A 24,275-nucleotide genomic window follows, 5' to 3' on the forward strand; every position below is an offset into this window, starting at 1 on the left:
CACTGATCACCCATTTCAAGAATGTTTAGGGAATAATGACAAGAAAAAAAGTCTCACTTTAGAGGCCAGTTTAGACCTAACTACATAGCAGACATCAGCAGCAACATTTTTGAAACAATATTTTCCATTTCTGGTTGGTTGACTGGGTGGATATGGACCCTGCAGATAAGGAGGGTCCCCTGTACGTTAGAGGGACATATGGAGAAGCCCTGACCCCATCTCCCCCAATCAGACTCACACCAAGTCTGGTCTTGGACCATCTCAGATCTGAAAAAGGCTTCTGGGGGCTTTCCATGGACTATCCCACTTAACCCTAACAGCAATCCTGCAAGGTAAGCATGGTTGTCACTGCCATGTTACAGGAGAGCGGAGGCACCAAGGTCTCCTGAGACCACCCAGGTAGACAGGGTGAGGGGCCAGACTCCATCCCACGGCCACCTGGCTCCAAAGCCCGAGCTCTGGCCCGCACTCTGCGCTGCTTTCCTGGGTGCTGAGAGCACCCTGCTAATGGGCCTTTTTCACATTGCCGTAGTCACTTTGTTTCTTTTTCCTTTTCTGCTGTTTGAATGGAAAAGCACTTTGGAGATATATGTACAGTCACGTGCATATATGACTGTGGTCCCATAAGATTGTAATGGAGTAGAAATACTCCTACCACCCAGTGTCGTCGCAGTCATTGTAAATCTGTACCTGTTGCGAGTGTCTGTAAGGGCAATCACCACATTTCAGTCTCTTCCTGAAAGTCAAGGGGACATTAACCCCTCCACAGGGCCCTACGTCCCTGCGTGGTACTCGTGACGTGAGTGGGGAACAAAGTCCCGGCACACAGGTTCAGTTAGAGTGAGTAACAGCTTTATTTGGGAGCCAATGTCCCTCCAGAGGCCAAAGCTCTGATAAGCACAGGAGGTTATACAAAATAGAATTTAATAATGAACCAAGTCCCAGAGTCGATCGGGATGGAGAAGGTCCCTGGTCCAGGAGAGACAACTGGGCCCACAACGGGTCTGAGGCCAGCTGGTCTTGCAAGGAAGAGCTTTGGAGATCCCAGAGTATCGCGGCTTGTACCTCGCACAGGACTCTGTCGGATAGTGTCTCACCCAGAGCCTCGCAGAGGGTCTTAGCCGAGCGCCCAGTCAGACCACTCACAGCATTGCTCTGCAGTTCTGCTTTTATCCTCTTTTCCTTGGACCTGTTTACCTCTTAGGTGAGAACCAGAAGTGGTTTGGTAAATGTGTTTATCACTCAATTTTGTTATGCTCAGTTTCACACAAAAACATGTTTTTACTTCACTCTTATCAGTCTCACACATATGCAGCCATATTCCTGTCCCTAGTAAACAACTTGTTTTGCAAACCTCAATCCAACATGTATAATACATTTTACATGCTCTATACAGGCCATCCCCTGATTTCTCAAATGTTACAAAGAAAACATTGAGGAAATTACAATTATTGTGTTTTAGCAAAAGTTTACCTGTGCAACAGGTGCATATTATATATTTCAGGAAATAGCATCCAAAGATAACACATATCATAAAAGCAAAATTTAAGTCCACCCCAAACATTTCCAATGATATAATTCTAGGTATTGCGAAAAAAATACACTTGGTTATATGTGCTCCACGAGCCAGAACAAGTGTGTAGGCACAGGGATCTCTTAATGAGTCCCCAAAAGGAACAAGGTATACTTAATTCAGTGGCTATGCCTTCCTTGGATAACCCTGCATTCATGGTATAAACCAATGCCTGTATTTTGGTTGTATGTGCCTCCAATGCCTAGAGGTGTTTAATGGTGTCATCATGAGTGGTCTTTCGTATGTCCAAATTTTGATGAATAGCTTCCTTGACTGTGATGGAATTAATCCAAGGAATTGGTTTTCTAGTATCTGCCACCATGGGTGGAAAGAAGTGGTATGATAAATGTGTATTAGTAGAAGTCATGTAACTATAACCATTAAAAGTAATATTAATAACATTCAAACATGAATGCAAGCTGTAAAGGTTAACTTGTTATCTGACATGACTGTGTGATTAAAATAGAATAACTGAGCTATGTTGCGTGTACACAAAATCCATGCGCCATCACCCAAGCTCTTTACCAGTGTTGGGGTTTCAGTTTGTAGCATAGGAATATCAGAAAAGGTAATTTCCACAGGTTGCATAGTGAAGTAAATAGATGAAGTGAAAGGATGAACAAGATCTCCAGAAAGGTAATAGCCTTGTAGATAAAAGGGGCTTTCAAGGGGAACAGAGGTCCGTCCCTGAATTGTGACGGGTGTAGCATAAATGTCATAGAAAAGTACTGAAGCTGTATCTGTTCTATTAGATTCACCTGACATTCACCATCGGCTGTACAGCCAGATGGCCTGGAATAATCCATTTCTAACAGAAGAAGTATGGGATCTAAGAAAGAAGAAGTTTTGTTCTAACTGCTCATGTGATTCTTGTTGTAGTTGTTGAGTTTTCATAAGTGCATGGATAAGTGTGCCATGTGTATGTAGTAAAGAAGTAATTTCACCTATAGAAGAAGAAAGTTCGTGTACAATGTCCCGAGTCTGCTTGAAAAAAATGCTGTCTGGTTACTTGTTCCTCCAATAGTTTCCCTCTTATCTCCTGTATCCCAGCTGCTTGTACTCCAGCAGTGATGAAATTAGTAATGAGTCCAGCTGCTAACAGTACCTGTAATGGTTTCCTAACCTTGAAGTCATCCAGTGGTTTCATCATGCCTAAATTAATTGTTGTACGATATCTAGGATCGGTGTATCCCTTACATTTAGGGACTAGATATGACATCCTGAAATCATCTAAATTAAAAGTAATGTGTCCCCTTCTAGGTGTAGGTCTATATAGCAGGCGTTTAGGCTACACCATAATAGTTAATGGTGTGAATGTGGTACTGGTGACTGGAGGTGGTTTCACCAAACCTCATGTCCATCCTGGTTTATCACGTTCAGTTCTCAGGCCCTGTGTTGCACTGAAGCAAGCTCTATGATACATGGTCCTGGCACATACTCAGGAACATGGCATTTCTTCCATGTCATTATCGCTAGAAAAAGGTTCTGTTCAGTGTTGATGAAGGTGGTGTTTCTAATTCCTTCGGCTGGTACGTGAGGAACAAAGGTAGCATACTTCCAGCTGCCTTGCACTGGAAGCAACATTTGAAAAGAATAAGGACCTAGTAGCGTATTTGCTCTTGGCAAGTCTGGTAAAGAACCTCCCCAGGTTTCCCACCACTCAGGTGAGCGTCCTTGGAGGCGTGCAGAAACATTGGGCGGAAAATAAGAATGAAGATCTGAAAAGGCGTGCGGTTGACAGAAAGCAAAAGTTGGAGACTGTCTCTGTAGAACATCTGCTCGAGCAGATCCAGTAATAGACATTACCCTGATGTGTGTGTGATTCCAACGTTTGGTAATGCTATAGCAAAAGGAAGTGTGTATAATAATTCTGTCCAAATGTCAGCAATTTTGCTTTTAGGCCCTAAGGGAAAATATGGGCCTGCAGCTATGGGTGACTAGTGCTGCATAGCTGTTACCATCTCTGGCTTGTGTGAGCAGGAAAGAAAAATAGAGTAGCCAACAGTTTTTTGAATAGCTGTCCATTGGCCATCCCACCATGTGTCTGCAAAAACTGGTATTTGAACTTTTTCTTTGTAAGGCTGTTGTAAAGGGTAGCCATAATCTGTGAGGTTAAAAGGCAGCTTCCGTACTGGGGCGGTAGCCGGAAGGAAAGGTATCCAAAGAACATACTTCTCCCAACCAGTGGCTTTGTGTGTTTTCAATGTTACATTAAACCATGTAACATTAGCTTTTTCTATAAAGATGTATCCCTCCATGTCTGATGTATCATTAATATATGTAAAGTTCCTAAGTGGATATACCCTGGTGGTCTTTAGAATCTTGTGCTATAAAGCAGGGTTAGAGTGACTAAGCATAAGATTAGGCGTGTTCTGACAAGGGTTGGTTCCATTTTTACATGTAATATAAGAAGATATGCTGGTCCTTAAGCTTCTACCTGTATTGGGTATGAATGGTATAGCATGAGATTGTGTTTCTATATCTACATGGTTCCAAATTCTCTGTGTGGTAGTTGCATTTACAGGGAAGCAAAGCAAAAGTTTTTGAGTTTTTAACCAAGTACTGTTCTTTAGGGGTATTGTAGTATAATTAGCTTTGTATCCAATTACACAGATGTGTTCCAATTTGGGGCATGCCTCTATTATTTCCTGGTCCAAATCTCTCTGAGGGTATTCCAGTGGTCTATTAAGATTGGCTAATGTGGATGTAAGAATTGTAACCGGTGGATGAGTGATCCAATCCATTGGTGCTGGTGAAAGGGTAGTTTTGGTTTTGTTAAAAAAAATTTTGAAGGAGATAAAAAATTGTCCAAAGATTTATACCAAATATCAAATAGTGGGTTTCCCATACAGTTATGGATACAAAAATTTCCAAACACTGGGAAATTCAGAAAATCTGTCAGTTTGTATGTATAGTAGATTCTACCACCTTTTTCTGTGGAAGTAATATTGTAGGAAAGTGGATATCCAAGTCTTCCTGTTACAGGTGTTTTGCTAGGTGAGAAGCGGAAAGGACGCTAGAATTAGATTTGAGGATCGATGGTTTAGCTGTAGGTCCAGCTATAGTTCTCGGGCTGGGAGGGGCCGTATATGCAGCACTGCTGTCAGGTGTAGTGCTGTTAGTACACGTAAGTTACTGCTCTCCTCCTCGTAACCATCATAACCCTCCTCGTCACGATCATCATAAGCACCCTCCTCCTCTTCCCTAGGTTCCCACCAAAAGTTATAGACTAAATTGCTACAGCCCTTGTAAGATGCTAGTATCAATCAGAAGCATGTAGAATTAGGGCTGAGGCTGTACGGTTCAATTCAGGTAGTATCAACGCCCATGCCAAAAGGTGTGTCATATTGTATGGAGCCTTTATGAATTTTTAAAGTTTCTGCATCCTCTAGGTCTTGTAAGTATACTGAAAAGTGTGGTATGTTGTTAAAATCCTGATTTAATGTATAGTAAGCTGATTGTGTACATTCTGTCCGTGTATCCTTGCATGTTTGGACATCTTGTTTTGTGGTTTTGGTGTGTAAATTCCCTCCATCGCCTGGTTGTCTGCAGTCTTTGCAATATAACCTGCGTGCATCTGTCCTGTGTCTAGTACAGACAGCAATAGGATCGCACCTTGAGCCATGACAGAGTTCATGCTCCCCTGTTAAAAAAGGTTCTCAAAAGCCTAGGAGTGTTGTACAGAATGTATTCAGGAATGTGTTCCTCTAATCCTGGTGCTGGAAGGAGCGTGGCACCTGTGCGTATCTTACATGTTGCTCTAGCAGGTGGTAATAAAGTAATAGGAGACGGAGCTTCAGTAGGGTTTGTAGCAGAGATTGTGTTATTAATAGGGTCTATACCTGCCAGTACAAGGAGGGCGGATAGGAGAAGTTTCTGAAAGCATGTGTTCCAATAGTGGAACTGCGTAATGACTAGGACTAGGTAATTCAGGTCTAGCAAGCAAGATTTCAGGGTTATGTTTTCTCTGACACTTGTGCAGCAACGGGCAAATACAGTGTACCATATATACTAAAAGCCAAGCAAATCCTATATTTCCTATATTCAGTTTGCTGTCTAGCCAAAAGCTGAACAAACTTGTATCAGTAAGTCCTTCTGCTATTGCGTTAAGGTCCCATTCCTCACAGGCGTGAGAAGATCAAATCTATGTATCCAAAACGCATCTTCTTGCGGTCCCCATCTAGAGCCACAATGTTTCCAGAAGACACAGGTATAATTGGTAAACTTTACAGTCAGCCCCTGCAGTGGTGTTATCCCGAGAGCAAGTTCTAGTCCCACAAATGGTATGGTGTCCGGGCAAAAATATGTCCATGTAGATTAGGATGCAATAAACAAGAAAGCTGAAAACTACGCAAGTGAATCTGCAAGGTAACATCATCTGTGACAGGGGTAAAGTTAATTAGGGTCTGACTGTAATTCCTGTAATCCCCTTCTAATTTCCCTATGGTTTGGTCTTCTACCCAAAATGTAGATTCTCAGATTCCTAGCTATAATTTCATCTTCTGTCCATCTTCCGTTTTGGTTCTAACAGTCCAATGCATGGTCTAGTTTTGGCTTTCCTATGCGTGTTAAAAAATTGAATCCTCCTAGTTAAATAGTTCTGTGTCTCTGTAAAGGTGTCTAATAGTTGTCTAATGATAATAGTTTGCGGTGAGATTGGGTTACGTGATTTTCTAAAGTTTAAAGCAATCTGTAGATTATATTTGTAGCACGTTATCTGTTCTTCAGGTTTTCTATACGTGTAATCCAAGTATCCAGGCATTCTACAGCAGAGAATATGCTTCACTTAGCATAACGAAGACCAAAAAGCTGGTTGTTTGATTTCTCAAATTCCATTGCCCTAATGTGTCTGTCAGGTGGCCTCACCGCTATACAAGTGCATGTGCAGCAGTCTCTATTGCGTAGTCGATGTCCTAAGTTATACAGGCGGGATCTCCCCTCCTGAGGGCCCGTGACCTGGTAATGGTTTGGGGCTTTACCCAAAGGTGTATTTGAGGCACATGCCATCCCCTCCAGTAGGCATATTCACAAAGGAAAAGGGTGATAAATAAAATAGAGAAAATAAGGACTGGTCGTACTGCCAAGTGAAGGTATGTTGGAGCACAGAGATAAATAAAAATAATATAAACAGGTTCAATAAGTGTAAGCACTAATAAAATATCTACCGTGTTTCCCCAAAAATAAGACCTCGCCGGACAATCAGCTCTAATGCGTCTTTTGGAGCAAAAATTAATATAAGACCCAGTCTTATTTTACTATAATATAAGACCAGGTCTAATAATATAATATAATATAATATAATATAATACCAGGTCTTATATTAATTTTTGCTCCAAAAGACGCATTAGAGCTGATTGTCCGGCGAGGTCTTATTTTCGGGGAAACAGGGTAGTAAAAAGTAGCAAGAATACTTAAAAGTTTGGGGGATTTGGTTGGCTCTGTAACTCTCCACATCCTCCTGAAGCCCAATAAATATTCCCTCCTCCATCAGCGATTATATCCTGTAGGGAGAGTTTATTTTTATCATCCTTAATGGTGACTTTATAAAGAAATTGACATGGTTTGTTGTCAGTGGCAAATCGACAATGTCTGGTGAGTGATTTACATACTAGGAGTGAGGTGGCTCACGACCAAGTCTTTTCCTTTGATTTAAAAGGAAACATGCAACATCCACTGCCAATTGAAAAGAAGAATGTTGCTCTAGTAATTTTAGTTCCCTTTTTAAAAGTCCAATGAATCTTTCAATATTGCCTGAAGGAGTGGGATTATGAGGCAAATGATATCGCCACTGGATTTCCAAAAGTTGTGCCAGTTTTTAGTTGCTATGGAGGTAAAATGCGGTCCTTGATCACTTTCAATAACCTTAGGTGGTCCATAGAAACAACTCCATCGAAGAATCGCTCTTTGGGCTGCCCTCGATGTGGGTTTGTGACAGGCTAATGCAACTCCGAAGCCAGGGTATTTATCCACTAAGATGCACGTAGGTTTTTGGGTGTATGAGTGTGTTAAGGGTCCAATAAAATCAATTTGACAAAGAAAATGAAACATGTGTATAGATGTAGTATCCGGTGGTTCTTTGTATCTATATCTGTCACTAAATGTTTTGCAGTCAACGCAGGTAGAAATAACGTGCTTAATGCATTGCCATGGAATTCGTAAACCTTTTAGTCAGCCAATTATAAAGGTAATGTGTTCCTAAATGCCCTAAGTCATTATGGACCTGTTTAATAGTATCACCAACTATAACAGGTTTTTGTTCTGTAACTTGTGTTGCATAGTCCTTTAGATGAGCTGGAGGCTAACGCGCCCTCTGTGGTCTATGTGGATGTGTTTTGGGGTCTAAGGGTTGTGTTTTGTCTGGTTCATTAGGAACCTTAAATGCTCCGGTTGTATCATAGTCCTGACATTTAATAGGAAATTTGATTTGTCTCTTTGGCCTCGATAGTGAGTCCTTAGACTCTACCCTTACCTCTGATTCTTTGGTGAGTCTTTGGAGTCTGCAATGTTATTACAGTATTCGTCTGGTGTTTCTCCCTTTCTATGTGCTGATACGTGTGTAACTAAGATCTTAATCTGTTCAGCCAACAGGCTTAGTTCTTTCCAGTAACCCCTGGACCACACCTCGCTGCCATTAATTTTGAAACTGTCTTTTTCCATATTTGTGACCAAATTGTAATTCCATTAGCAACTGCCCAGGAGTCAGTAAAAATTCTGACCGTAGGTTGCTTTTCCTGTACTGAGTGTCTCACTGCCAGCACCACAGCTATGAGCTCTGCGTGTTGAGCAGAACGGCTCTTACTTTGTTCTTTGAGAACCACCCGGTCCCCTGGCCTGAAAGCTGCTGCTGTCGAAGCAGTCACGCCCTTAGTTACCACTGCTGAGCCGTCTGTGAACCAGACGTTCCGTGAGACAGGGGACCACCAGAATGAGCCCCATTTTCCTATTGGGACGTGGATTTGCTCATCCCTTGGACCAAGGTCCGGCAAGTCTATCTCTGCCTTGTGAATCTCTTCCGTGAGAAGACTAGGTTGCCCCTTCGTGGCAATATCGCTGCCTTGGATATACCATTTCCAGGTTAGCAACCACTGGTCACATTGGACGCCCACTGTTTCTTCTGGTGTCAGCTTAGTCTAGTGTAGGAAAGGTACCGTGGTTCCAACAGTGAGCTTGGTGTGGCCTGTGAGAGGCTCCGTTGATTTTGAAGCCTCATACAAGAGGCAGACCGATTGCTCAAATTTAGTATATGTATTAGGAGAGCATGGAAATCGCTTGGTCCAGAAACCACATGGTTTGAACAGTCTATCCCCTTTCTTTCTGGTCCACAGTTGTCTGTACTAGTTCCAAGCATGAGTCACCACCTTGTGCTGGATATACTAGGGTGTGAAAGGTAAGAATATAGTCTTTCAACTGCTGAAAAGCTTTTTCCTGTTCTGAGTCCCAAGCAAAATGTTCTGCCGTCCTAGTTACTTTGTACAATGGTGCCAGCAACGCTCCCGTATAAGGAATGCGCTGTCTCCAACAGCCAGATAACCCTGTCAGCCTCTGAGCCTGTACCTTACTTATCCTTGGTGCTGTGAGAGCTTTCATTTCGTCACTGGCTGATTGTGGTGCTTGTCTGCTTGTGAATTCCATGTTATAGCTAAAAATTTAACAGTTGTTGTAGGACCCGAGGTCTTTTCCTTGTTTATGGTCCATCCTTTTGATCTTAAGTCCTGTATCAATTTTTGTTTTTCCTGTTCCAATATGTGTTCCTCATGACGCATCATAACGATATCATCACTGTAGGAGATAATAAGAGAAGAGTATTTGGAGTTGTCCATTTGTGATGCCAAAATGGAATGTGCAATGACTGGGCTATTCAAGTATCCCCGTGGTAACCTGTTGAATTGACAGCGTGCACCTTCCCATGTGAAGGAGGTATAATATTCTTTGCTGTCCCAGGTAATCAGAATGGCAAAGAACATATCTGACATGTCAATTGTCACATAAAATTTGCTGTTTCTCTGGGTAATTTTATTAATTACCCCTTCAGGGTCAGGCAATGCTCCTGGCATTTTGGAACTATTTTTATTAATATTCCCGTAGTCAATAGTCAATCTGTATTGCCCATTTGGTTTTAAAACTGGACACACTGGGCTATTAAATCTGTGAGAGCGACCTTTAGAGATTACACCCTCAGTCACCATTTCCTGAATTTTAGCAGTGATTTTCCTGTGTCCCGCCTTAAGGGGGTACTGTTTAGTAAAGCATTGTCCAATAGGTTTTGGTAATTTCACTGGATCAATCTAGACGGATGCTTCATTACATGTGAAGCCAACTACATTATTTTTTTTAAGGTTTTAAGTAGAAGAAAGGAAGAAAACAAAGTATATCCCCAGCGTGTTTTCTAAATTTTGTCCCATAGAGGCACAGGAGTTAATTGGGTTTTCATCATAATTATGTATAATGATAGGAATTTTATATGCTTTGGAGAGTGTACCCCCAAGCCCTTCAATATTGCAGGATGGGAATGTCCCCAAATTCCTGCTATCTGTTTGATTCAACAGAGTAACCTGTGAGCCTGCATCAATTAAGAATTCTACCACCTGAAGGCGTGAAAACATTTCTCTATATAACTTTATATAAGGTCTGTTATCCCTGGGTCGATCATGGATGCTGGCTGTGTCCACCTGGGGATTTACCTGTTTTTTAAAGAGAATTTTGGAGTATGTCATACCTGTGATTGTTGGTCTTCTCTAGCATTCCATCTAGGATTCCTGTTAAGAGCTCGCCTTAGGGGTTGTGTATTTCCCCGGACTTATTTTGAAAATTAGGGCTCCTGTAGGAATTACCCTGAAAATTGGAATTCCGCTGTGGATTTTCTGAGAAGTTATTCACCTGTTGATTTCTTGGCGACCATCCCCTGAACATACTAATAACGGGCCTGGTGTTTGGAAAAATCTGCCATTGCAGGGCCTGTTAAATGTCTGCCTAGGGTTTTCCTGTTTCCTGGTTTGTTGCTGTGGCATAAAGCCTGTGTTGGGATTCCTGATTTGTGCATTGAATGTAAATTTTGGAATGCCGTGGAGTTCCTCGGCCAGTCTGAAGACCTTAATTATGTCTTCAATTATCCCTGCCTGTGCTATTGAATTCAGATCTGACATTTTTAGGTGTGGCGGGGCTCCTCTGAGTATGGCTTTCTTTATTGCATTTGAAGCAGTCACCTGCATGGGACTGTTAATATTTTTGTCACATATCATCGCCAGAATTGCCAATTTTCTAGTGACTTTGATGGCTTGAGCTGTGCCCTTCCAGTGTAAACCACCCCCCAGGGACGTTGGGTCCACTGTAGGGTATGTGGCTCGCCAGGCCTCTGCGATCCAATCCCACAGTGTCAGTATCCCTGTCGGGGATGCCTGAGTTGTGGCCAATAGCTGGTCATTCAACTGAGGTTGCTCAGTGACGGCTGATATTTGCCTCATCCCTGTTCCTGGAAGCTTGATAGAGTTTGCTCCTTTATCCCAAATATGAAGGAGCCATTCTGCGTCTGCCAGATCTTTTTGTGAGAAATCAGTCCTCATGGTTTGGAGTTCTGCTCTAGTGAATTCTCTTCCCTCCTCTAGGTGTTGTGGTTTTCCCTGCTCATGGTTACAATCTGTAACCTGTTTTCTAGTTATTACTGGTCTAGCCTGGCAGACGTCCTCTGGGGCCCACGGGTTGTTATAATCTCCTGGATCCTCTGGGTGCAAATCCCTTGGTTTCCATTCATCATTTTTAAACCCAACCTTTAGGTTTTCTGCAGATCTGCTCAAAACTGTCCTGGTCAGTGTCTTTCCTTTATTCCTGTCCTCATCGACCTGTGAGAGGCTTTTAAGCAAAATCACAGGAATTGCCTGCGTGATCACCCTTGAAATGAAAGGATTCACATTTTTAGGATTTTTGAGGTCCATCCGTACATCCTCGGGGGTTTGTATGAGAAGCTGTTTCCTGACTTCTGCCTGTCTCGTACCATGGGTCCTCCTTATTAAGCACAGTATTTGGACGTCTCCTAACACTAAGCTTCTTTTTTAGGGATTTAGCTAGGGTCCACATCCTCTGGAAGAGAGAGACAGAGAGACAGAGAGAGACAGAGAGAGACAGAGAGAGACAGAGAGAGACAGAGAGAGAATCTAGGAGAAACGGAAAATAAACTATAGAAGTTTGGATGCAAGAGAATATAAGTAATTAGTTTTCCAAACTAAAAATTCCCATTTCACAGTTCTAGCTGTTAACAAATTCTGTCTCAATTTTTCCTCACACAGTTCAGCTCTTTCATAAATTATTTTGGCTACGCAACGTGCCATACGTTGTTACCCACTGTCGTCCAGCACCACATAGATTTTAAGAAAAAATTCTCAAAGTCATTAATTGCTGACTACGCCAATTTAAAGCCGATTATACCATTTTAAACCCAACTACGCCCGTTTATGTTGCTAGCGCCTGTAAGAGCAGTCATTTCAGTCTCTTCCTGAAAGTCAAGGGGACATTAATCCCTCCACCTGGCCCTATGTCCCTGCGTGGTACTTGTGACGTGAGTAGGGAACAAAGTGCCAGCACACAGGTTCAGATAGAGCGAGTAACACACCTTTATTTGGGAGCCAATGTCCCTCCAGAGGCCAATGCTCTGGTCAGCACAGAAGGTTATACAGAGTAGAATAGAATTTAATAATGAACCAAGTCCCAGAGTCAACCGGGATGGAGAAGGTTCCTGGTCCAGGAGAGACAACTGGGCCCACGACGGGTCTGAGGCGAGCTGGTCTTGCAGGGAAGACCTTCGGAGAGTCCCGGTATCGCGGCTTGTACCTCGCAGAGGTTCATAGCTCAGTCAGACCACTCACAGCGTTGCTCTGCAGTCCTGCTTTTATCCTTTTTTCCTTGGACTTGTTTACTTCTTAGGTGAAAACCAGAAGTTGTTTGCCAGGAGTTGTTTACCTGTTAGGTGATAAGCAGAAGTTGTTTTGGTGAAGGTGTTTATCACTCAATTCTGTTATGCTCAGTTTCACAGAAAAACATGTTTTTTACTTCACTCTTCTCAGTCTCACACATGTGTGGCCATTGTCCTGTCCCTAGTAAACAACTTGTTTGCAAACCTCAGGCCACATATACAATACGTTTTGTAAGCTCTATACAGTACCCCAGTGCATTACTCACCCTTTGTGGCGATCCGGGCGTCCAGTGCCTGTCAAGCCTGCGCTGGTGTGCGGTCACCCCTGGGCTTTCACATCCACTCACACTCACCTGCTGACTCCCCCGAGCCGCTTCCAGTCCTGCAGGCTCCACTCACCGTAAGTTCCCTCTGAAGTGGACCATGGACTTTTCTACCGTATTTTTACTGCACCTTGTCTGTGTTTATATGTTTAGATGCACACGTACTTCCCACTGCATTACACTTGCCTACAGGACTCAGTACTGTGACGTGCTGCACAGGCTTGTAGCCCAGGTGTGCAGCGGGCCGGACCATGCGGCCCAGGTGTGCAGCAGGCCGGACCATGCGGCCCAGGTGTGAGGTGAGCCGGACCATGCGGCCCAGGTGTGCAGTGGGCTGGACCATGCGGCCCAGGTGTGCAGTGGGCTGGACCATGCGGCCCAGATGTGCAGTGGGCCGGCCCATGCGGCCCAGGTGTGCAGCGGGCCGGACCATGTGGCCTAGGTGTGCAGCGGGCCGGACCATGTGGCCCAGGTGTGCAGTGGGCTGGACCATGTGGTCCAGGGGTGCAGTGGGCCGGACCATGTGGCCCAGGTGTGAGGTGAGCCAGACCATGCGGCCCAGGTGTGCAGTGGGCTGGACCATGCGGCCCAGGTGTGCAGTGGGCTGGACCATGCAGCCCAGGTGTGCAGTGGGCTGGCCCAGGTGGCCCAGGTGTGCAGTGGGCCGGACCATGTGGCCCAGGTGTGAGGTGAGCTGGACCATGCGGCCCAGGTGTGCAGTGGGCTGGACCATGCGGCCCAGGTGTGCAGTGGGCTGGACCATGCAGCCCAGGTGTGCAGTGGGCTGGACCAGGTGGCCCAGGTGTGCAGTGGGCCGGACCATGTGGCCCAGGTGTGAGGTGAGCCGGACCATGCGGCCCAGGTGTGCAGTGGGCTGGACCATGCGGCCCAGGTGTGCAGTGGGCTGGACCATGCGGCCCAGGTGTGCAGTGGGCTGGACCATGCGGCCCAGGTGTGCAGTGGGCTGGCCCAGGTGGCCCAGGTGTGCAGTGGGCTGGCCCAGGTAGCCCAGGTGTGCAGTGGGCCGGACCATGTAGCCCAGGTGTGCAGTGGGCTGGCCCAGGTGGCCCAGGTGTGCAGTGGGCTGGACCATCCAGGTTTGTGTGACTCGCTCTGTGATGTTCACACAACCACAAAGTCGCCTAACAACACATTTCTCAGATCGTGTCTCTATCATTAAGTAACGCCTGACTGTATATACGTATATTTTTAAACCACTTTATTGAGGTATGATTGACACAAAAAGCTGTACATGTTTGATGTATACAACTCGATGAAATGGATGTATGTTCACACCTGTGAAGCCATCACCATCATCCGGGCCATAAATCTATCACCTCTGGATATTTCCTCCTGCCCCTTTTATTATATAATCATGAGTGTGAGTGTGTATGTGTGAGTGAGAGCGTGTGCGTGAGTGTTTGTGTGTAAGAACATGAAACATAAGACCTACGCGCTTAGTAAACCTTGCTGTAAGATGCAGTGTCAGCTGCAGGCACTTTGTGTGTGGATCTCTAGAACTTACTCATCTGTCATCACTGAAATTTTGTCTCCCTGTCATCATTCTGATACTTCTGAACCCTCTGTCCCCCTGTGAGAAAGGGCCCAGAGCATTAACCAGGGTTCCCCTGGCCACAGTGAAGGCCCCATTCTTTCCTGAGCAGGAGTTTTGCTTGAGCCTGGGGGACCCTCAGGAGTGCAAGTTAACTGAAGTGAAGAAGAGCCCTGCTCCGTGGGGTGTCCCCAGGCCTGGACTCCAGAGAGGAACCAGTTCCTCTGCAGGCAGCTCCCCCTGGTGACATATTAAGTAAAGGCCTGCTCACTCCTTCCCCAGAGACAGAGAAGAGCATCGTGAGGACAGAAAGATGCTGGAAGGGAAAGCAACGTCACAGTCGAGCCCTCCAGAGAAGGTTAGCTGTAAGAAGTCCACAGACCTTCAACCCGTCAGCAGCCTGGGCCCTTCATTCTGATATGAGAGAAGTTGTGAAATGCACGCACAGAAGCCCGTCCATGTAAGACCCGTTACCACATCCTTATGGTGGCACCTGGGCCTCCTGCAAAGGGGTTCCTGTGAACGGGGATGCCTGTGGGGTCCCCACCATGGTGTGCAGTGCGTTCATGACGTTCACAGCCCGGTCTGGCTCATGACCTTGGACAGTCACTCATTGGCCCTGTGCCTCAGTTTCCTCATTCGGGGAACGACAACGATCGTGGGTGTCTCAGGATTGTTCTGCAGGTTAAAGGAGGTAATGTGTAGGACTCAAAGTTGATCTTGGTTACGTGGGAGGTTATGAAAATGAAGAGCATCCGTAAGTCCCACATGTGAGCCTCACATCCCCAGAGGGGCAGGACACCCTACGCCCCATCCTTCACCACGCACCCTTCTCCCCACGGGTCCAAGGATCCCCTGAGTGCCAGGCTGTGTTCACAGAGCCAGCCGGAGCCAGAACTCCGATGGGGTTCCCTGAGGCCAGCAGCCCTACCCCCCTTTCCCAGAGGCCAAATGAGCCACTCCTGCCTACCCGGCTCTTGCAAGTTGAGCCCACCCAGGCCGCATGCTGGACAGTCCAGGCGCCGGCCACACACATATAAACCCCTGCAACCTCTTAGCAAGAGCACACAAGTAAACTTGACGTCATTTTTAAACTGACATGTTATGCTCAGTGTTCTCTTCATTTTAAATTACTTCTGAGGAGGCACTAAAGTCTGTTTGGTGCTGAGGGATCCCCAGGAAACACGATCTGGTCTCACAGCCAGTCACTTGCCCCGAGGCACCCAAGAGCCAGGGTCTGGGATTGTGTCACGAGCTGGGCCCAGGACACACTTCCTGAGGGTCTCTGAGTCCTGAACTCTGAGGTGGAGGAGGTCCCCTTCCCCCAGTTCTCCCCGGGATGCACACCATTCATTTTGTCTGTCAAGTGTTCAGTGCACTTTGGGCACATACTGGTGTATTAGTTGGCTGGGGTCCTAAAAAGAAGCACCATAGACGGGTGGCTTAAGACAGAAGTGTGCTGTCTCCCAGTGTTGAACTAAAAGTCCAAGGTGTCAGAGGGCTGTGCGCCTCCGCACGTGTGAGGGAGAATCCTTCTTGCCTCTTTCAGCTTCTGGTGCCGGTGGCAGGTCCTCCCGGTGTGTCTGTCTTTGCCCAAAGTGCCCTCTTCTTATAAAGACACAGTCGTCCTGGGTCAGGGTGACCCCAATGGCCTCATCTTAACTTGTTACATCTGCAGAGACCTATTTCCAAGTAAGGTCACGTTTACAGGTACCGGGGGATAGGACATGAAGACATCGTTTTGGGCAAAACAGTTCAATCTGTAGCACCAGGGACCCACAAATGCCACTGTGGTGACTGGTACCCATTCAGGCACGGGGTACGAGCAGGCACCATGGACAGAGCGGCCATGCCTGTGGCTTGGGTCAAAGTGTGTCCAGGGACCATCCCGCCGCCCGCCATCAGTCCTGGAGGGCTTGCTTCTGAAAAGCGACAAGGTGGCTCCGGACGGGTAATGAGCCCATCCTGAGCTTCATGCCTGTTCTCCTAAATTATTAATTCATCTTCTTCCTGTGCTGTTTGCATCCTTCAAATATTTGTAGAAGGTTATCCTGCCCCTTAGTCGTCACTTAGCCCACTGTACATGTCTGCGGTGGCGCTGGAGTGTGTCCTCCTCATCCCCATAATAATAATTATTATTACTATTATTGTTACTGTTTCTTCCCAGCGGACTCCCTTAGCCCCTCAGCCGCCATCAGAGCTGTGTGAATTTTCTCTAGGTTCCCGGTCTTACAAGTGCCAAGGTCCCCAGGATGGAGCCCTAGAAGTCAGTGGTGACAGGGGATGGCGCACAGACCCTTGATCCCCCTACTCTGTAATTTTCATCAGTTTCTCCAAAGCCACATCAAATGACTAGAAAAGCAGTGCACTTACAGTGTACATGCAGGTTCCTGACACACACCCCGGCCCTGCTCCCATCCACACAATCCTGTCTCCTCAGCTACAAAATGAGGACGAGTGCCCTCCCTCCCCTCTAGCCACAGCCTGGGGTGACCTCGAGATCCGCGTGGGGAAATGCTGTGTGAGCTACGGGGTGGGGTGGGGGGAGGGGGCGTCAGCACCAGCAATGCTGACATGAGATTGGACCTGTGCAGAATGTCCTGGGGTCAGCTGTTTGAGAACGCTGTAAATTCTAACTTAGAATTTACAAAAAAACTCCATAGAACTGAGATTCACCCTAAAATCTGTTGGTTGAAAGAATGTAGAGATGCCCTACTCCAAAATCTGTTGGATTTTAGAATTCCCAAGAAAGTGTGCAACTAACTCAGAGCCAGTGGGGCCCTGGAGACACGTTGCAGGAGGCCCCGAGGGGGCTTTGCAGGGCTGTGCTACGACAAATGACTCTGTTTTGAAGTCTACCTCATCTTCCATTTCAGATCTCGCTGAAGATTTCTTCTGTACCCGGAAAACGTATTTTCAGTCTGAGAAGAATGATTTTCAATGGTTCTGTTGAACATGCAATTCTCACGCAAGTATTTCTATAATTATGCTTTTTCAGTTATAACACAGTTTCTGGAACAATAGGACTTTTATTGTATTGCCATATCTGTTATAATAGATGTTTTATTACGGAAAATTATGGGAGAGTCACTATTATGATTCTGAAGTTTTTATTTCAAATCGCTCATAGGATGGAAATTCTTTCTCCCAAGTCATTTTTACTTTCTGCTGCGTTGGTTTTTGGGTTTTTTGGGGGGTGGGGGTTGAACTTTGTTCTGTTTGGGGTTTGTTCGATGATGCAATGTTTCCTTTTGCTGCAGTGCAGAGCTGCCCCTGGTGTGTGTTTGTTTGTTGTTAGCATGTGGTGCACACAATTTTTAAAAAATGTCATCTAGATTGTTCTATCTGTATCTGCATGCATCAGTCTGCTCGGGTGCCATTACAGACACCGCTGATTGGGGGTCCGACAACAGAAGTTTGTTTCTCGCAGTTCTGGAGGCTAGTAGCTCAGCATCAAGGTGCCAACAAGGTTGGTTTCATGCTGAGGCCTCTTTGCTTGGCCCGCAGGCGGCCCCCACCGTGCTGGGGCGCACGGGGCCTGTGAGTGCAGGGAGAAGTTGATGCCGGGCCTCAGCACATGAAGTCCATGGCACCGCGTAGCTTTGGTTGTTGTTGCTAAAGAAGTCTCCAGAGCACTTGCATTAAATGAAGTTGATAACCTTTATTTTAAGAAGGAATAAATAATATTAGTGAGAGTCACAATAGAGAACTGGAAACTTCAAGCACAGTAGACCGGGTAATATCCTATTTCGGATGGAGCCCCACTGGGGGGAGAAGAGTGGAGAGGGGCTGGGGTTGGGCTGGAGCTTTTCTTGGTTGATTCGCTGGTCTCAGGCCCCAGCTGGTGGGGTCTAGAAGAATGTTTGTTGACTGGAATACAATGGTTTAGGAAGGTTCTCCCTCTGGAGAAAGGGTGATCCTCAAATCTCGGACATCAGGTCTAGCTGTATCAGGCCCGTCGACCTTTCCACACTGGAAGGATTTAAGGGCTAGGAAAAGTCCCCAAATGACTGCCCACAGCAGCCCAGGGCCATCAGAGCCCACCTCTGAGCTTAGCCCTCATTTCCACGTGTCCCTGGTGAAACACACCCATGGCTTAGAGGCCTCAGCCACGGATGGAGGGCAAAGTCCTGTGCCCCGGGGAGAAGTAAGGCTCCCCAGTCACAGCCTCTAAGGAGACAGAGCTCAAATCATCCAGGCCCCCGGTTTCCAGAGGATTTCCTAGGCTCCCCAAGAAATAGAGGGAGGAAGGGACTTCCCCCTGTCACACTGTCAGTAACAGAATCAGAGCAGAACTCCAAACCTCTTGGCCTCTGTTCTGCCCACAGCAGACTCTCTGGCAGGGAGGGGAGGCGGCCTGGAGGGTACTGTGGTGGGGGTGCTGCCTGCCTTTGAAGGGCGGTAAACACACACACACACACTCACACACTCACACACACACACGCACACACGCACAGATACACACTCACACACATATACACACATATACACACACTCACACACACTCACACACACATATACATACACACATGCACAACACACGCACATACATACACATATACATGCACACATGCACACACACATATATACACGCACTCATATACATACACACACTCACACACACATAGTAAATCCAGAAAACCACAGAGGAGAATGTTCAGGGAATCTTCCAAATGGAGAACAGTGAGACAGTTCGAAGCTCCCAGAACAGGCACACTGGAAATCCCAGGGCGTTCTTTTGAGGCTCAGTGCACAGGGAGCTGGGGTGTCTGGGGTGCCACCTTCTCCCCCACCCTCATGCCCACCCCACAGCACAGCTGTCCACTGGAAACTTCTCCTGCTTTGGGGAGCACACTCTTGATGGGAACCAGTAGGGACAGGGATCCAAAGTGGACCCACATTCCTTTTCCAGGCCCCTTTGCTGGGCCACCTTTCCGTTAGTGAAGCAGAGACTCGCCTCCTGTCCCCATCAGTTCTTACCCCCTGGGGACCTCAGGTGAATAATGCTCCATTCACCTCGGTGTTCAGGCCTGGATAAGGGAGGCTTTGGGGTGATGCTCTGGGAGATAAGCAGGCACAGCAAGCAGGACAAAGGCGCAGCCCTGCCTGATACGCGTGGGGAAACAATGCAGCATGAAGGGCGTAGTGTGTGTGGATTTGACCCGACTGTGAAGCATCCCTCACAGCGCCCCTTGTCTTCACTGGCTGCTTTCTGCTAAGTTTCGTCAAGTAATTAGCAGGCCATTTCAACAGATAGATGAATTACAGTCAAGTATTTGTTTTATGAACATAGAAGAAAGTCTTCCTTTCCTTTGTTATGGAGAGCATGGCCTCTGGGCAGGATGCAGGGGTGGTGGGTGAAGCACACTGTCTCTCCTGATGGGGACCCTGGACCCTGCCTCCTCCTCCTCCCTCTCCCAGCCGCCCCCCTCAGCTCCTGCATCAGCCTTCCTCTCTCTGCTCGCTGGCCTGGCCCCAATGAACGAGGAAGTGCAGATCATCTGGGGACTTCCCCAAAGCATGTCTAACCCAGGCGCTTGGTGCCACAGACTTTGACTGAAGGGTTTGCAGAGGCGAGAGAGGGTTCCACTAACAGCATGACCCATCGAGTGCCTGAGAAGGAATACTGAGACATCCTGGTTCTCGAAACTTACTGGGGCCCAGCTGGGCTCACTCCACTCTCACTCTATTGGGTCTCTTCCTCCTCTCTTCCCGATGGGCCGGCCTCAGCTCCCCCCTCGCTCTCGCTGGGCCGCCCTTCCCACAGCCGGTGTCAGTAGGTGCTCATCCCCTCCAGGTCTCGGCAGATGGGGGTCCAGAGCACTGATGTAGTGGCCACATTCCGCTGGGCACCCAGCCTCCTCCTACCTGGAGGAAAGCCATGTGTGTAGGGGTTTGCGCTAGTTAGTCTGTTTCCCTAATGAACAGCTTTCCCAACACCCGCTTTCGTGTGACTAGGGTGCTCGTACATTTTCTGCTCTTTTAAAAATAGCAAGTTTCATTCCTGCCACACATACAGATATACAGACATGCCCACAAGACTGCAGGTTAAAGAAAAGAAAATACCACCTTGAGGAGACAAGTCTTGAGTAAGTCTCTTCCCAGGTCTGTTGATGTGCTACACTGTCACTTTCCAGAACACTTTACTGTCTCAGCAGGGACGCTGGGGCTTTCTGAGATTGTCTGTTCTCAGAGGGCGATGGCATGTGTCCCAGCCATGTGGGTGACAGGTGGACAGAGGGAGGCATTCAGAGAGTGTTCTGGAGTGACTTGCAAAGTCTCAGACAGAAATACATCTTCCATCCTCTGCAGAGTCTAGAGCTAAATTCGCACCCTTTTCCCTCTCTTCCCATCACTTCAAATCAAATTCTTGCCCGTAATGCTTCCTTTCCGAACTGCTCCAAAAAGGGAAGTCTTCTCACGCGTGTGAAGCGCCCCACATGTATGAGAATCACCCCACCAGGGTGTGCTGAAGCCTTAACTTAGCGAAATGTAAAGCTGCTAGGCCCTGATCGAGGCCCAGAATGTTTTCATTTGAGGAGGCACTCGGGACAGTGCACACCACGCTGCACAGATGCCCTGAAAGTGGCCACGGGGCAACCTGTGAGACAGCGTGTGCTCGCGTGTCTGTGCTGAGCTGGCGGGACGATGAACTCTGATGTGGGCCTGAGGCAAACGGGGCACCTGTCTCCCATGCACGCACCTGTTTGGAGACTGGTCTAACATCGTCCTTCCCTGTTCATCTGTGGAGATCAGTGCATGTTCGATGGCAACCTCATGCTGAAGCATGGTGTGTTCCACAGGCCGTACGACACTCAACAATTATTTGCTGGAGGAACAAATGAGCATAAAAAGAATACAATAATACGTTATTCCAAACACAGAGGTGGCACAGATTTATCCTCCAAACACTCAAACTCCTGATGACTTCTCCTTGGAGAAAAAGCAATGACACGAACCTCTCCTGTAACAAATTTCTACTAACCATGGATTTTGCCAAAGTGGAACTTTAGGTTTTACTGCGGAGCTCAGGACATGAATTGAAGATACCACTAGGGGGTGCTAGAGGTCAGGAAATGCGGGAACCATTGAAGGGGAGCTCAGGATTTTAGTCTAACTATGCGTTTCACTTTGTGAGATGTGTGCATTGAAATTTCCCTATGTCTTCACTGTTTCTGATATGATAACATTGCTCTGTAGATGCCCAGTTTGAGACATTTATGTCCCCTGTGATGACATGGAATTTCAAGACTGGCTACAGGTGACAGAACCCAGGTCTGTCTGCCTAACACCAACTATCTTCAGTACTTTGTGTTCTTATCATTTGTACCCTGACACAGGCAGAAATCCCACTCGTGAACTCTTCCTTCTCCAGGGGAAGTCGGAGGTTGGAGACACTGTCTTAACCTGGGTCCTTCCCAAAGCAGAGCCTGAGAAAAGGGCTTGGGCAAAGGGAACTATTTGAGAGGTGGTCCCAGAAACAGGGGTGAGGAAGCAGAGAAAGTGACATGGGGAGGGAGGAAAGGCCAATACAAGGCTGCCGTACGAAGGCTGGGGGCTTGTTATCAAGGCCCCAGGCTCAGTCCCTTGGGGACTTCTGAGCAGGATATGGACGGCCGCTCAGAATTCCCTGCCTACCCCCATGGATGAGCGTTCCCACATGTGTGGGGTGCATGTTGAACAGGCTCTATCTGCCATCCCATGCCAAGGCATCAGGGAACCCCTGGGGCCAATGGCAGAAAATACGCTGAAGGCACGGTGCCGATGACGGCCCATAGCCTGGCCTTTGTCACCACGGCCACGCCATTCGTGGGACTACTTATCACCCAAGCCGTGGGGTGGCTGATGCTGGCTTCCATCCATGGGGTGACTTGTCTTGTCCACCGAGCTGCTGGGGGAGCCCCTCCAGCACCCCCCTGAAGGGGTTGGCTGTCGGGGTCTGAGGGGGGACGAGGAGGAAGGACTGGGGCCTCCTTCATTCATTTCTTCAACAAACATGTATTATTACCGCTACATGACATGTATAGTTACCGCTGTGTGACATGTATGGTTACCGCTGTGTGACATGTATGGTTATCACTATGTGACAGTAGCAAGTCCCTCAAACACTTTGTGCCTCCATCTCCTGGGGGGGGGAGACAGGAGCAGCTGGGCAGGAGTGCAGGCCCAGTCCTGCAGGGCCTCCTGGGCCCACGAGGCCTGGGGGTTTGTCCTAAATGCTATGGGAAGCCACTTGGGGGTGGTAGTGGTGGGGGACAGGGTAAGGCCTATAGGAAAACTAATCCAAATGACTTTTAAAATACAGCCCAGCTGTGAGGACCAGGGATAGGGGAGGAAAGGACACTGCAGGAGGTCGTATAGCCTGAACAAATGTGTGTGTTTCCCCAAAATTCATGTGTTGAAGCCCTAATGCTCAGTGTGATGGTATTGGGGTGGTTGAGAGGTCAGACGAGGTCACGAGGGTAGAGCCTCATGATGGGGTTAGTACCCTTATAAGGAAAGGAAGGGACACCAGAGGCCCCAGCACATGTTGCTATAGCCGCCGAGCAGACTGGCCTGTGCTCCAGGCCCTGGAGGAATGAGGGCCGACGGAGAGCAGTGCAGTGGGTGGATGGGGCACGGGGTGAGTCATACTCTGTAGGCTGGACCCGCGTGATGATGGTTGGGATGTGGGGTGAAGGACAGTGGCGTCAGGAGTGGCTCCCAGGTCTGGGCTCTGCCCCAAGGGGGATGGAGAAGCCAGTTCTGGGAGGGCAGCGGGTGGGGTGCAGTTTTATCGTGTGGGGTCCAGCACTGGAGCGCTGTTGCCATTAGTCTGTTTAAGGAGGCATCTGAGAGGTGGGGTGGGGGGTGGGCTGTCAGGAGGGTGGGGTGTCGCTGAGGTGGAGCAGGGAGATCTCCAGATGAAGGCAGCAGTCAGGTGAGTGATAAGGTGGTGCCTTCACAGCCTCTTTGTTCAAAACATTTACGCCCAACCTCGCCTCCCCCTGACCCACGCAGCCTCCTAGCACACTGTGCCCTGGGAGCAAGGACCTCCAGGTGTCCAAGACTGTGAGGAGGGTCCCTCCACTGCAACCCTCCCCCCCGACTTAAACACTTTGTGCCTCCATCTCCTGAGGGGGGGGTAGGCAGGAGCAGCTGGGCAGGAGCTCAGGCCCAGTCCTCCCCACCGAACGCTTAGACCTCAGTTAACTAGCTGTTTTCAGGGAGAAGTCAGAATAATTCAGGACAAGCATCTCTGCGGTCAGGACGGGGTGTGTGTGGATGGTCCTGTGTCCAGTCCCAGGTCCCACGTCTCAGCCACGTGCTCAGCAAGACCGAGCTCGGCAGTGGGTCTTTCCTTCATTGTCCTTTATCCACAGACGTCCACAGGGTTCCTGACATGGGCGCAGTGCCCTGTTCTCACCGTTTGTCTGAGCGGTAACCACAAAGAAAGGTCCCCGCACTCACGGAGCACACGTTCTGCTTGACAGAGGCGGCTGACGAGATCAAGAGGGTAATGAGATAACGACAGAAGAACAGAAGAAAAGAAAAGAAGGTGATATGAGAGTGAGAAGCCAGGAGGCAGGGCACTTTGGAGCAGGCAGTCTGGGAAGGCCTCTCTGAGGAGACGACAGCTGTACCAAGCACCAAAGGATGGGAAGGAGCCGTGCAAGGATCTGGGGAAGAGGGTCCTGCAGGGGATAGCCGAGAAAGGCGCAGAGGATGGAGGCGCTTGCCCAGGAGGTGCCCATTCTGGCCGACTTGGCCCCCTGCGGGCGCTCTCCTGAGGGGCTCTCTGGCCCTCCATTGGCCACCCCTGATGGGGGCTTCCTGAGCAGATGGGGCACCCTGACCCACCCCACACTGGGAACCAGAGGCAGAGACAGGGACCAAAATGATGTCTTCTTTCTTATTATCAGTATCTATAGCCTGTCTGGTGTT

General features: G+C 47.8%; 1 protein-coding gene across 4 annotated transcripts in view; it reads left to right on the forward strand.

Moving 5' to 3' along the window:
- Positions 1-24,275, forward strand: part of CCNE1 (cyclin E1) — a 73,634-nt gene that overhangs the window by 1,228 nt on the left and 48,131 nt on the right. For 3 of the 4 annotated variants that reach the window (XM_074314974.2, XM_074314971.2, XM_088800384.1), the window contains exons 2-3: positions 14,634-14,811; positions 17,228-17,319. The gene's annotated coding sequence lies outside the window, so the exon portion shown is untranslated. The remainder of the gene's footprint in view (positions 1-14,633; positions 14,812-17,227; positions 17,320-24,275) is intronic. The other variant, XM_074314972.2, reaches the window with a different exon arrangement.

This window comes from Rhinolophus sinicus, chromosome 8, assembly GCF_057876585.1.
Source record: "Rhinolophus sinicus isolate RSI-liver-muscle chromosome 8, RSI-T2T, whole genome shotgun sequence".
NCBI classification, from domain to species: Eukaryota; Metazoa; Chordata; class Mammalia; order Chiroptera; family Rhinolophidae; genus Rhinolophus; species Rhinolophus sinicus.